Here is a 15,962-nt window from a genome sequence, read left to right on the forward strand (position 1 = left end):
TGTAGAGAACCACAATTTCCTCCCATGCTATATGGGATTGTCTCTATCATGACAGAGAAATTTACAGTTCAGTTGTCAAATTGGAGTTTTTATACAAATATTGCAAAATGGGGTCGCTTCGCCACCTATTTTATACCTCAGGTTTAGGGTAAAGGGGATACAAACAAAATACGACCAAAGATGTGTTTCATCGAAATATTGGCTTTAGACCCCAAGTACGTTTAGACGAAATTCATTTCAGACAATTTGGAGTCTATTTAGCCCTGTCTGTTCATCTGTCTCTCTTAATGTCTAGCTGGCAGGTGCGCACGATAACTCTCGAACGGATCAACCGATTAGAACCAAATTTTATACTTCCTAATATTTTGCAAAACTTTGTTTAAGTTCAAATGTAGGCTATGTCGGCCAACACCTCCCCAAAAAAAATTCAAAATTGTTTTCGAAAAATTGTGTAAACGATAACTGGCGGGGTGAGCAATCGATTTGCTTCAAACTCTCCATATATTATTCCTTCCAGATATAGATCGGATAAGACTATACGGGTCCACACCTTAGGGTACATCCCACACAAAATTCGGAAAAGGGAAATTTAAGAGTCCTCTCGAATCGTTTTGAATTTTTTTCAGCAGATTGTACTTGCGCCGCAAATTCGCAAGATAACTCTCAAGGGGATTTTCTGATTGGTCGAAACTTTACACATCGTATTATTTTATCCAGTCATGCATCAGGTTGGAATATGGACTATATGGGTCCGTCCTTCGAGTACCTTGTTGTCACGTTCCCTATTCTGGTCCCTTTTCCGGGGTAAGTCATACTTCCTGAGATAATAGTCCAGAAGTTCCAAAAACCCCTGCCGGCTCCAACTAAAATTACAAATCTAGAAAAATAATTCTCAAACTTTTCCAAAAGTTGGCTTACTACAATTGATTTGGTATAGCCTCGTATTACGATACCTACATATTCCACGTATTTTGAAGCAAACTCGTGTTACAAAATAAATGTATTTTTATACGGCAGGGGCTGAGGGTATATCACCGTTAGCGCAGCTGACTTATACTATTTTCTTTGCTGTGTAATTGAATATGAATAATTTTGGGTTTCATAAATTTGTTTGCATGCAAAATTATTGAATTTCTATTCATTGTTAGTTATTTCTACCGGTATAAAATATATTTTAGATATCACAATACATGCCCACAATGAACTATTTTCGAAGCATATGTGAGGTACAAGTGCACAATTCTTGGACGATAGATCTTCAATAAACTCGCAGTTTTCCCAATTGTCAAATATACCAAATTGCATGGTATATATTTATTTATTTTAGGTGTACTCCAAAAAGGATATTCAAAGACAATTTGAAGATGTAGCAGGAGGGGCTAATCATTGGGAATTTTCCAATTTTCGAATATTTTTTAGATATGTATAATTTATATATTTTTCCACAAACATCCCAATAAAGACAAGGGAGGCTTCTCTTATATCAATGGATTCATATTAAGTTTTTGATATGTGACCTAGTGTTTATCGCCGAGTCCGAACGGCGTGTGCTAAGTTGCCACTTGTAGAGACGTTTTTCATGGCTGAAATATTCAGGAAATATCGCCAACAGGTTGTGGTGTAGGGTACCACATGGTCGGCCCCGTCCGACTATAGCCTTTGCTTAGTTGTTTTTTCTATCATTAGTTATAGCTTTTCTATAGAAAAAAAATCATTAGTGCGTTTTTTATACAAAGAAAGATTGTTTTGTATAGAAAAAATTCATCAGTGACGAAGATTATTTTTTCCACAGAAAAAAAAAATTATTGATAGAAAAAAATCATCAGTAATATTTTTCTATAGAAAAATTTGTTAGTGATAATTTTTCTATAGAAAAAAATCACGGTTGATACGTTTTCTATTGAAAAAATCACGAGTGATAAATTTTCTATAGAAAACAAATTAATTAATCATTAGTGATAATTTTTTCTATTATCAGTGATAACTTTTCTATATAAAAAAAATTATTAGTGAGTTTTTTTATAGAAAAAGAATGTTTTGCATAGAAAAAATTCATCAGTGATGACGATTAATTTTTCCATAGAAAAAAAAATATATTGACAGAAAAAATCATCAGTGATATTTATCTATAGAAAAATGTATTAGTGATAATTTTTCTATAGAAAAAATCCTGAGTGATAATTTTTCTTTAGAAAAATTTATTAGCGACAATTTTTCTATAAAAAAAAATCATGAGTGACAATTTTTCTATAGGAAAATAATAATCAGGTGTAATTTTTTTCTATAGAAAACAAATTAATTAATCATTAGTGATAATTTTTTCTATCATCGGTGATAGCTTTTCTATAGAAAAAAATCATTTTGTATAGAAAAAAATCATCAGTGATAGGTTTTCTATAGAAAAAATAATTAGTGATAATTTTTGTAAAGAAAAAATTATTAAATTATTAAATTTCTCATTTTGTTTAATTTGCTGGATGGGCTTATTGACCTGTTTATCGATACAGAGTCGGCGGAAAAGGGAACTGATGAAGTTGTTTGGTGACAACTGAAACTATAGTATTCCCTACCCTCCGCCCGCAACTAATCAATTTCATATCCACTGTAAAACATTTTGTTGTTATTCAAATACTTGAATACAACAAAATATGGACTAAAGCTGAAATAAACACCAAGATGTAAAATTCTGCAGTCCAACAATAAAAAACGCCAACAACAATAATAGGCATCAGCACGGCCTTGTTGATCAATGCGTAATGCAAAAACAACAACTTTCTCGTTGTTTTACCCCCGCTTATTGAAGCAACACTCCTATGTTCGTATTCTTTGCAAAGCAAAGACGACATAAAAACAGTGGTGGATATAAAATTCTTTAGTTCGACTCAAATTGTAGGGTAATCAGTTTTAGGGCCATATAGCAAATTTCTCATTTTGTTTAATTTGCTGGATGGGCTTATTGACCTGTTTATCGATACAGAGTCGGCGGAAAAGGGAACTGATGAAGTTGTTTGGTGACAACTGAAACTATAGTATTCCCTACCCTCCGCCCGCAACTAATCAATTTCATATCCACTGTAAAACATTTTGTTGTTATTCAAATACTTGAATACAAAAAAATATGGACTAAAGCTGAAATAAACACAAAGAAGTGATAATTTTTTATAGAAAATATCAACCGTATATTTTTTTCTATAGAAAAATTCATTAGTGATAACTTTTCCATATAAAAAACTAATCGTTAATGTTTTTTCTATAGAATAATATAATCAGTGATATTTTTCTGTAGAAAAATATCATCAGTGATAACTTTTGTATATAAACATATCATCAGTGACAATTTATCTTTAGAGAAGTGTCTTAAGCAGTGAAAATATTGTTAAAGAGAAATATCAGCGTTTGTAATTTTTCTATAGCAAAATTAGAGCAGTTATCTTTTTTATTGAAAAATATCAGCAGTGTTTTCAGTGATATTTTTTTCTATAAGAGATTATTTTCACATTAAAATATCAGCAGTGATTCTTCTTCTATAGAAAAATATTATCAGCGATACTATTTCTATAGGAAAAGATCATCATCTTCTATAGAAAAATCATCTGTGAAAACTTTTTGATTTTGTTTTAAAAAAAAATATTTTCAGTCATGATCTACTCTATTTATATTTCTATCCCTTAACTCCCACCTCTAGGCGACTTACCACTCACAATAGTTGCATATTTAAACCAATCATCCTTCGTTATCCTCGTCTAACGAAACAAAATATTTCGTTATCGTATTTAACTTAATCAACAGCATTTCTGCTTCTCTGTTACGTGACTGTGGTGCAGAATATTGATTTTATGTTGAGAAAATATGTTTCCCATTCGCTCTTTTGTGTGTTGTTTGACGTTTTTATTTTGTGGCGTGTTTTTTCACTTTTTCTAGAAAGAAAACTTTTTGATTTGGAATTTAGAGTTTTTGAGTTGAGAAATCTGTTTTGAATTGTTTAATTAAATTCTTCACAAAAAAAAAATGTTTTCGTATGTGGTTTCAGAAAAAAACAAGTCGTGGAAATTATTTAATTTTGGCATATGTCAAAAAAATACTAGAAAGTGTTGTAGTGGAGGAATGTGAACACTATTGTAAAGATTTGGGTTTCTTATGGGAGATCATACTATTAGTTAATTGAAAAATACATTTTAGACAAATAAACAAATAACAAACTCGAAACAAAAATGTATGGAGGCGTATACATTGTGACAATACGTATACGCAGTGGAATATCCAATGCATTTACATTAAACGTCACATGTGAATTCAACACATAATTAAAATTTTTCAATAATGATTGAAATTATTTTTTTTTTAATTTCGTGTGGAGATTTAGGGCATGTTTATATTATGGCCTTTTTCAGGGTTAACCTTATTCATGAAGATTTATTTGAAATATAAGCAATGGAATTGACATTTAAAACCCAGTGGGTTTGTTAAATCCGGTTATATAAACGTACCATTAGGTTTCTTTTGTAGGATCACAATATTAGTTGATTAAAAAATGAAATTTTTGTAGTCATATAAAGAAGATATAATGAGTGAAAATACGTCTACGCAGTAGAATAATAATATAATTTTAATTGTTTAGTTTTCCTTTAAAATTTCTTTAAATGACTTCCATTTCACATATAATTATAACCAAATTTCCAAACACATATCTGGTAAACAATTCCATATTTATGAAAATCTACTTCAAATATTAGCTTCAGTAAATCGCCATAATGAAGTATGCCGCCATGAGAGGGCGCTAGTGGCCATCAATTGAAATGTGTGAAAGCACTTTAAACTCGAAAACCACTCAACTCAGCAGCACCACAGAATTGTGTTAAATAATTGCAATTCTCTTGTGTTCTCATTTTTTTGCTGTTGGAATATTTTTAGCCATGACATCAGCTACGACATTACAGCTTTTGGCATGAAAATTCACAAAATTCTGAATTCGAATTAAAATTAGAATGTATACGGCCAAAAATGTTATGGGCAAAGTGCAGGAAAGTGGAATAAAATGAATGAAATACAAATGCAACATTTATGATATTTGTTATACAATGACCAATGGGCATGTGTGTGTGTGTAAATGTACATATGAATATGGACATTTGTATGTGTGCAGATTATTGGGATTGTTGATATTGTATTAATACTTATTTTAACATAAGTGGTTATTTCGCGAAAATATAATCACTTAAGCACACACAGACATACTCAACGTGGCAAACAAATTAAATATGAAATGCAAACATGATTCTTCTTGGCTGCAATTATGCCGAAATTGTGCAGAACATTTAAAGAGAAGGCTTTGAATGAAGGAAACTACAACTATAAAGAGAAAAAGGATCACTGATTATTGTTTTCAATAAAAGAGGTTAGAGATGGAATTTTTCAATAGAAAAAGTTTCACTGATGAAATTTTTTATAGAAAAAATATCACTCTATTAAAAAATTACCACAGATGATATTTTTCTATAGAAAAATTATCGCTGATAATATTTCCTTAAACAAAAAGTATCACTGATGATATTTTTCTATAGAAAATGTATAACTGTGACAGTTTTCTATAAAAAGGTATCACGGATGATATTTTTATACAAAATGTCACTGACGATATTCTTCTATAGAAAAGGTAACACTGATAATATTTTTCTATAAAAAAAAAAACATTACTGCTGGTATTTTACCTGTAGAAAAATGATCACTGATGATATTTTTTATAGAAAAATTATCGCTGATGATATTTTGCTATAGAAAAAGTATCACTGATGATATTATTTTATTATATTTTTATTATATTTTTAGCAGCAAATTTATCATTGATAAGTTATTTTTTATAGAAAAATTTCGCTAATGACATTTTTTCATTGAAAAAGTTTCAATGATGATATTTGTCTATAGCAAAGTTGTCACTAATAATATTGTTCTATATGATTATTTTTTCCTATGGAAGAAGTGTCACTTATTATATTTTCCTATAGAAAAATTATCACTAATGTTAATTTTCTATAGAAATATTTTCACTAATGATATTTTTCTATAAAAAAATTATCACTGATGATTTGTTGTTATAGATAAGGTAAGAATGATAATATTTTTCTATAGAAAAAATATCTCTGATGATATAAACAGTATCACTGATGATATTTTTCAGCAGAAAATTAATCACTGATGATATATTTCTACAGAAAACCTTTCACAGGTGATATTTTTCTGTGGAAAACGTATGACTGATGATAGTTTTCTATAGTAAAGGTATCACTGATGATATTTTTATATTTATAGACAAATTATAAATATATTTTTTTCTATACAAAAATTATGACTGATATTTATACCCTCAGCCTTTAGGCTATGAAGGGTATATACACTTTCATACGGGCAAAATGTGCCTCATCGAAATAATGGTTTTAGACCCCAAGTATGTTTGGACGAAATGTGTTTCAGACAATTTGGAGTCGATTGAGCCATGTCCGTCCGTCTGTCTGTCTGTCTGTCGGTCTGTCTGGCTGGCTGGAGCGCACGATAACTCTCGAAGGGATGAAACGATTCGGTTCAAATTTTGGCTTTCGTAATATTTTGCCCAAACTTAGTTTAAGTTCGAAGATAGGCTATATCGGTCCACTCCTTCCGGTACCTGCCCCACAAAAGTTCGAAAATGTTCGGAAAATTTGTACGTAAGATAACTCTTGAAGGAAGTAACCGATTTGGTCCATAATTTGCAACTCGTGAAATGTCTACCAGACATAGATGAGGTTCCAATATGGACTCAATCGGTCCACTCCTTCGGGTACCTCCCACACAAAATTTCGGATAAGTTCAGTTTAGGACCTGCTCTCGAATCGCTTTGATTTTTATACCCTCAGCCTTTAGGCTATGAAGGGTATATACACTTTCATACGGGCAAAATGTGCCTCATCGAAATAATGGTTTTAGACCCCAAGTATGTTTGGACGAAATGTGTTTCAGACAATTTGGAGTCGATTGAGCCATGTCCGTCCGTCTGTCTGTCTGTCTGGCTGGCTGGAGCGCACGATAACTCTCGAAGGAATGAACAGATTCGGTTCAAATTTTGGCTTTCGTAATATTTTGCCCTAACTTAGTTTAAGTTCGAAGATGGGCTATATCGGTCCACTCCTTGCGGTACCTCCCACACAAAAGTTCGAAAATGTTCCGAAAATTTGTACGCACGATAACTTTTAAAGGGAGTAACCGATTTGGTCCATACTTCGCACATCGTGAAACTTGTACCGGACTTAGATAAGGTTTCAATATGGACTCAATCAGTCTACTCCTTCTGGTACCTCCCACACAAAATTTCGGAAAAGTTCAGTTTAGGGCCATCTCTCGAATTGCTTTGATTTTTGTTTTAGCAACTTGTATTTACGGTCCACTATACGACGGTGCAAGTTTCATTAGGGGCAAGTCCATACTTCCTGAGAAAATAGCCTGAAAGTTGCAAAAAACCCCTATGACACCACGTGTGTTGGTTGGAGCGCAAGATAACTCTAGAACGGATCTGCCGATTCGATCCAAAATTTGGCCTTAGTAATATTTTGTCCAAACATAGTTTAAGTTTGAAGATAAGCCATATCGGTCCACTCCTTCAGGTACCTCCCCCACAAAAGTTCAAAAATGTTCGGAAATTTTGTTCATACGGTAACTCTTGAAGGGAGTGGCCGAATTGGTCCATACTTTACACATCCTAATATATCTAATAGATATAGATCAGGTTCAAATATGGACTATATTTGTCCACACCATCCGGTAACTCCCACACAAAATTTCGGATAAGTTCACTTTAAGACCTGATATAGAATCACTTTGATTTTTGTTGAAGCAACTTGCATTCGCTGCCTCAATTACGATGATAAAAGTTTTTTTAGGGGCAAGTCCATACTTCTTGAGCAAACAGCCCGAAGAATGTAAAAACCCTCTATGGCACCATATGTTGTGGCTGGAGATCCACTTCCACAACGGTCAATTTCGATCCATTCCTTTTAGTATCTCCTCCGCAAAACTTTTGATCTTTAATCCTAATCAACATTTTTGTCGTTTCAAACGCCCAAAATTTTTAAACGTATTTTGGGAAATTTTTTTTTCGATATACACAGGCTGAGGGTATATCTCTGTCGGCAAAGCCGACTGATACTTTCTTACTTGTTGTTTTATCAACTTGTATTCGCTGCCCCCCATACGACGGTACAAGTTTCATCAGGGGCAAGTCCATACTTCCTGAGAAAATAGTCTGAAAGTTGCACAATACCCCTATGACTCCGAGTGGGGTGGTTCGAGCGCAAGATAACTCTCCAACGGATCTGCAGATTGGATCCAAAATTTGGCTTTAGTAATATTTTGTCCAAACATAGTTTAAGTTCGAAGATAAGCAATATCGGTTCACTCCTTCAGGTACCTCCCCCACAAAATTTCAAAAATGTTCGGAAAAATTGGTCGTACGGTATCTTTTGAAGGGAGTGGCCGAATTGGTCCATACTTTGTATAGCGTAAACTTTCTACCAGAGTAATGTGAGGTTCTAATATGGTCTCAATAGGTCCACTCCTTCGGGTACCTCCCACACAAAATTTCAGAAAAGTTCAGTTTAGGGCCATTCCTCGTATCGCTTTGATTTTTGTTTTAGCAACTTGTATTCACTGCTCTCGATACGACGGTACAAGTTTCATCAGGGGCAGGAAAGTTGCAAAAAAACCCATATGACACCGTGTGAGGTGGTTGGAGCGTAAGATAACTCTCGAACGGATCTTCCGATTCGGTCCAAAATATGGCCTTAATAATATTTTGTCTAAACATAGTTTAAGTTTGAAGATAAGCCAGATCGGTCCACTCCTGCAGTTACCTCCCCATCACTCCTGCAGTTACCTCCCCCTCAAAAATGTTCGGAAAAATTGTTCGTACGGTAGCTCTTGAAGGGAGTGGCCGAATTGGTCTACACTTTACACATCCTAATATATCTACCAGGTATATGTAGATCAGGTTCAAATATGGACTATATTTGTCCACTCCATCCGGTACCTCCCACACAAAATTTCGGATAACTTCATTTTAAGACCTAATTCCGAATCACTTTGATTTTAGTTGAATCAACTTGCTTTCGCTGCCTCAATTACGATGATAACAGTTTTTTAGGGGCAAATCCATACTTATTGAGCAAACAGCCCGAAGAGTGTAAAAACCCCCTATTGCACCATACATATGTTGTTCCTGGAGATCCACTTCCATAACGGTCAATATCGATCCATTCCTTTTAGTATCTCCTCCGCAAAACTTTTGATCTTTAATCCTAATCAACATTTTTGTCGGTTCAAACGCCCAAAATTTTTATAACCCCCTAAATACAGACGTATTTTGGGAAAAAATTGTTTCAATTTACACAAGCTGAGGGTATATCTCTGTCGGCAAAGCCGACTGATATTTTTTTACTTGTTTTTTCTATAGACAAATTTTGATATTATTACTTTTTTTCTATAGGAAAATTATCACTGATGATTTCTGTCTATAGGCAATTTACAACTGATAATATTTTTCTAGGGTGCCCCCGTGGTGCAATGGCACCCTCCTTGCAAGGTGCCAAGGTCGTGGGTTCGATTCCCCGACCTGTTGCCATACGGTGGCAAAATACCCCTCAGTAATGTTGGCGACATTTCCTGAGTATTTAAGCCATGTAAAACTTCTCTACAAAAGTGGTGTCTTAGACACGCCGTTCGGACTCCGCGATAAACTGTAGGTCCCATATCATTGAGCTAATATGAATCGGGGTGCACTCATTGATACGAGAGAAGTCTCCCTTGTCCCTTATGGGATGTTTGCGGAACAATTAAAAAAATGGCATCTTTCTATAGAAAAATGTCCTCAACGATCAAGAAGAATTATCATTGATGATATTTTTCTACCGAAAAATTCTAACTGATGATATTTTTCTACAGAAAAATTCTCACTGCTGATATTTTTCTGTGGAAAAATATCACTGATGATATCTTTCTATAGAAAAATTTTCACTGATGATATTTTTCTATAGAAAAATTACCACTGATGATATTTTTCTTTAGACAAATTATCACTGATGATATTTTTCTAACGAAAATTGATCACTGATGATACTTTTCTACAGAAAAATTATCACTGATTACATTTTTCAATAACAAAATTATTACTGATTGTATCTTTTATAGAAAAATTATCACTGTTTAAACTTTTCTATAGAAATATTATCACTGATGAACTTTTTCCATAGAAATACTACCATTATTAATTGGCAAACTTATTACTAATGAGATTTTTCTATAGAAAAATTATTATTGATGGTATTTTTCTGTAGAAAAATTATCACTGGTGATATTTTTCTATAAAAATAAATATACTGGTAATATGTTTCTATAGAAAAGTTATCACTGATAATATTTTTCTGTAGACAAAATACCACTGATGATATTTTTGATAGAAAAATTATCACTGCTTATATTTTCACTAATTTTTTCGTTCTATAAAAAATTATCAATGATGATATAATTCAGCAGGGAGTTTAACACTTCTAATTTTGTTCTATAGAAAAATTTTCACTAATTATACTTATGTTGCAATAAATTATATTTTTCTGTGAAAAGTCATCGCTATGGTATGTATCACCGACAATATTTCTCATTGGAAAAATTATTACCCATAACATTTCTCAGCACAAGTTTTTTTCTCACATTTAACTTTTCTTTCGAATTGGTAATAACCCAGCAAAAAAAGTCCTCCCAAAATCATGGGTTTTGTAAGGGATTTTTGGCAGCCGTAACTACTCGCAAACCCCCTTTCTTCCCCATTATTTTTACAAGGGCATGTCGCACTGAATTTGTAGTTATTTTATGACCACTAGAATAACTAGTTATTCTGTGGCCACTAGAAGTTGAAAAGTAAGTTGAAAAAAATTCTATTTTTAGAACAGTTGATGAAGAGATTTTTTTTTTTTTTTTTTAATTTCATCACACTTCTTTACTTTTATTTTATTTTATTTCACTTGCTGTGCGAGTTGAACACACGAACCCTCTGATTTCTAGCCAAAGACACTACATACTATGCCACGCACACGAACATTAAGGGTTGCTTAAGAACTTAAATGTGCAGTACACATGTGCACCACGAATTGTTATTTTTTAATTAAAAAAAACTCGCGTGCCGACAGATTACTTGTAATGGGAAAAGAAGCTTGTTTACATTACTTTGTAATGGGTTACGTAATGACTACTGGATCCGAATTTTTGCTGGGAATTAACCCTCCGTTGGACACCAGAGTCTGGCCAGGTCTTTTTCATTTTATTTTGCATTTTAAACTGGGTTACGATAAAGCTATGAACCTGAGATTCCAGGTAGCTTCATGAAATTTTCTTACCTTTCAAATGAAGGAAATAAGAAGTCAAAAGGATCACCAGAGAAGGAGCTACAAGGATTTTTTGACATACATATCACATTCGTAACACATGAGTCTGGCCAGACTCCACAAATTTTTTATTGAAAATTTTCCGAAATTTTTCTTAAAATTTGATTTTTCCGACATTATTTGACAAAATGAATATCCTTTTATGAAACATATCATATTTCACCCTACCATGTCTTCAAAATTGCACATAAAAAGCTCGCAAGAGCAGGATATGGGTTTGAAATCAGTGAATGTACCACAACCTAAAAAAATCCCTTGCAAATAGGGTTACACTTGTATTCGAGACAATTTTACACATAACTGGACTAATAAAACCCATTACTTAGCTTTTCTGCACTTTTTGTGGGGTGGATTGGTCCAAATAATGGATTCTCCACTTGAATTATAAGAAAATCCTTAGGATATATGCCTTTATTTACCTCTTGAAATCATCGTTATTGCACTGCAATAAGCTGTAAAGGTATAAAATAGACACTCTTCATTCTGAATAATAGGCCAAAACTAAAATAAAGTGCTTCAAAATGAAATATAAATAGGATTTTCGAGCAAAGAGACAAGAAAACTACGAATTTTTTACTACGTAGGCATATGTCCTGTTTTACTAACTTGATAATATCATTTAAATGTATAGTTTTTCGGCATGTTTTTTGAAAAACAAGGATTATTTATTAATGATTAGGGTCCTTTAAACATATTCTACAACTTTTTATATGAAAATGTTAATTAAGTTTACTAAAAAATATAAATAATTATATGGGTCTGGCCAGACTCATGTGTTACGAATATGACAAACAATATTGGTGTCCAACGAAGGGTTAACCCCACTTCACGTGTTGTAAATTATTTCAATGAGGAGTAATAAAATTTTTTTTTTATTTATTTTCTGCATTTACGCTGAGATTTGTATTCAGCATTACAATTCCTCCACAGTTGTTTCACCAGCTATTTCAATTTGTTTCGGCACTTAAGTGTCATCCCAAGAAGAGGAATATGAAAAAGAACACTAATATATTGCGTTTTTGTTTCAATGTTCCTTTCCTCGGAAGCTATGCATTTTATTATTTCTTAATTAATATCTCTACAGTGGCATGCATAGCTATGGATGGTTTCGCTTTTTTCTCTCTGTCTCCTTTTACTTGCAAAAGGTTTTTTCCACTTTGTACCCAGAAGGAGATCTTATTTGCTTGCATGTCCTTTTTGGTACATTTCCTATTTTTTCAGCTTTAAGGAATTTTCCATATTTTGTTCCTCATCCTCTTTTGTTGGTGGTTTTGTGCTATTTTTCTCCTGTTGCTGAGTAAGTAGACAAATTATGCTTGGTATTGTTCGACTCCATGACACCAGAGACTTTTTAATACATTTTCAATATGTGCATTAATCAATTTTCATTAGTAAACGTTTTATTTGGCTTCTTGTGATGGAAATCCGATGATTTTATATATTGTTAGAATGATACTAATCCCTATTCGAATCTAACAAATATTTTTAATATAATTGGATATAACCGTATACGTTCTGTTATCAGTTATACACACCCATTTCCAGCAAACAGTAAATAGAATAAATATCTTCGATTACACCATGAAATGTAATGAGTTTCAAATAAACTGCCAGTGTCCAAAACTAAAATCCTCTCCCTATTTATCCAGTTTATTAAAATCCTAGCAAGGTGAAATAACATCACAGCATGAGGAAAAACGGTTGTAAAATGAGAAAAAGCACAATCAACAAAACGTAAATAATAACCAGAGAAAATCAACTGAAGCATTGTTTATAAGCACAAGGATGACTTAAACAGCTTCAAGTTGTAAGCGACGATGATGAAGCTGATATCTACGACGATGATGATGATGACGACGAAGGTGAAGCGAAAAGCCACGTTGTTCACTTTCATTGTTGTTATGTGGCTGTAGCAAAACATAGTAGTGTATGAAAATTACACAGTGGGGAATTTTTGGGAGGGGTAAATAAAGTTATTAGAAAAATTTGGACCCAGCAAAAATCCTCATTACAAACCTTTCCCACCCATTATTTTAACAAGGGCATGTCGCACGAAATATCTGGTTAATTTGTAACCACTGAAATAAATAGTCAGAATCTACTTAGTATCTACTTATTTCAGTGGTTACAAAATAACCAGATATTTCGCGCGACATGCCCTTGTTAAAATAATGGGTGGGAAAGGAGGTTTGTAATGAGGATTTTTGCTGGGGACTGTTGAATTTTCGATAAATGATCATAGATGACATCATACATTACATATTTTAATAGAAAACAAGTAAGGACGTACCAGTCAGCTGTGCTGACCGAGAAATACCCTCAGCCACTGACCAAGAAATAAACAACAAAACCAAACCAAACACAATAATTATGCCGTATATAAAATATATTGATTTTATATCTCGAGTTTGCTTTAAAATCTGTAGGTACCGTAACGCGGGCTTATACCAAATCATTGACATATACCAAACATTTTTAGCAACCAAACTTCCTCATAAAGGACTCAAAATATTAAATTATGTTAAAATAAGTTTGAAAGAAATTTTTGAAAAAGTATTAGAGTTATCTTGCACAATATCCGACAGGGGTTTTGAAGCTTTTGGGCCATAATCTTAGGAAGTATTGACTTACTCCGGAACAAAATGTATCATTGGAAATGAAGACGCTCCAACAATCTACTGAAAAAGAGTCAAAACGATGCGAGAGGAGCTCCTAAACTTCACTTTATCCGAATTTTGTGTGGGAGGTACCCGAAGGAGTGGACCGATATAGTCTATATTTCAATCCAATACTGGACTGGATGAAATAATACGATGCGCAAAGCCTGCATCAACCAAAAACTTCCTGCGAGGATTATCTTGCAGATTTGCCATTTTGGTTGGAGCCGTCAGGGTTTCTTGGAGCTTTTAGGCCAATATCTCAGGAATTATTGACTTACTCCGGCAAAAAATTGTACCGTCGTAAAGCGAGCCACAAGAAAAACGTACTGAAATAAATTTCAAAACGATCCGTGAGGAGCTCTTAAACTTCACTTTATCCGAATTTTGTGTGGGAGGTACTCGAAGGAGTGGACCGATACAATCCACATTCCAACCTGATACATGACTGGATGAAATAATACGATGTGCAAAGCCTGCACCAACCAGAAATTCCCTGCGAGGATTATCTTGCGGATTTGCCATTTTGGTTGGTGCCGTCGGGGTTTCTTGGAGCTTTTAGGCCAATATCTCAGGAAGTATGGACTTCCGCAAGAAAAAAATTGTACCGTCATAAAGGGTCATAAAGGTAGCCACAAGGAAAACTTACTGAAAAAAATTGCAAAACCTTCCGAGGGGAGCCCTTAAACTTCGCTTTATCCGAATTTTGTGTGGGAGGTACCCGAAGGAGTGGACAGATATAGTTCATATTCGAACCAGATCTATATCTGGAAGGAATAATACGATGTGCAAAGTTTTGACCAAATCGATTGCTCCCTTCGAGAGTTATCGTTCAGAGCATTTAACAGAAAAATTTTGAACTTTTTTTTTTTTGGCCCATCTTCGAACTTAAACTAAGCTTGGACAAAATATTACGATACCCAAAATTTGGCTCGAATCGGTCAGACATTTTTCGTATCAAAGTGTATATCGTCACCATAAATGCCCGAAGACGTACTCCACAAATCCAAAACTTTACAGGAGAAGCAAAAAACCTTATAAAATGAAAAGCTGTTTTATAGAATATCAATCTTACAAGGGCGAATATTTGGAGTATTATCAATCCTGTAGGAATGGAAATATGTAGTGAAACCAAATCGCTAATGCGCTTGATTTTGGGATCCTCCATTACAAAAAAATCTGCAATGCAATAGGATCGTTATTTTTGAACGTAGAAGCTTGAAATTTTGCCAGAGCATGTATTTCAGCTTTATGTGTCGGATTCCATCAAAAAACGAATTTAGATTTTCATGTGGGTTACGTCTTCGGGCATTTATGGTGACGATATATACCCTTCTAGCCTAAAGGCTGAGGGTATAAAAAGTATTATTGATGATACTTTTCTATAAAAAATTATCACCGACAATATTTTGTCACAAAAAAAAAATATCCTTGACTAATTTTTTCAATAGAAAAATTGATGATATATTTCTTTAGTAAAATTTGCACTGGTGATTTTTTTTTCATAGAAAAATATTACTCATGATATTTTTTCATAAAAAAATTTGCACTGATAATTTTTCTATAGACAAATTATGATATGATTGCACTGATGATATTTTTCTATAGAAAAAATACCACTTATGATATTTTTATAGAAAAATTATCGCTGATGATTTCTGTCTAGGCTAATTATAACTGATTATATTTTTCTTGACTTTATTTTTCTATAAAAAAATTATCACTGATGATATGTTTCTGTAGAAAAATATCACTCATAATATTGTTCCACAGAAAAATTGTCACTGATCATTTTTTCTATAGACAAATTATGATATGATTATTTTTTTCTATGGAAAAAATATCA

The sequence above is a fragment of the Musca autumnalis genome, unplaced genomic scaffold (genome assembly GCF_047663935.1).
Source record: "Musca autumnalis isolate F117 unplaced genomic scaffold, ASM4766393v1 scaffold_5, whole genome shotgun sequence".
NCBI classification, from domain to species: domain Eukaryota; kingdom Metazoa; phylum Arthropoda; class Insecta; order Diptera; family Muscidae; genus Musca; species Musca autumnalis.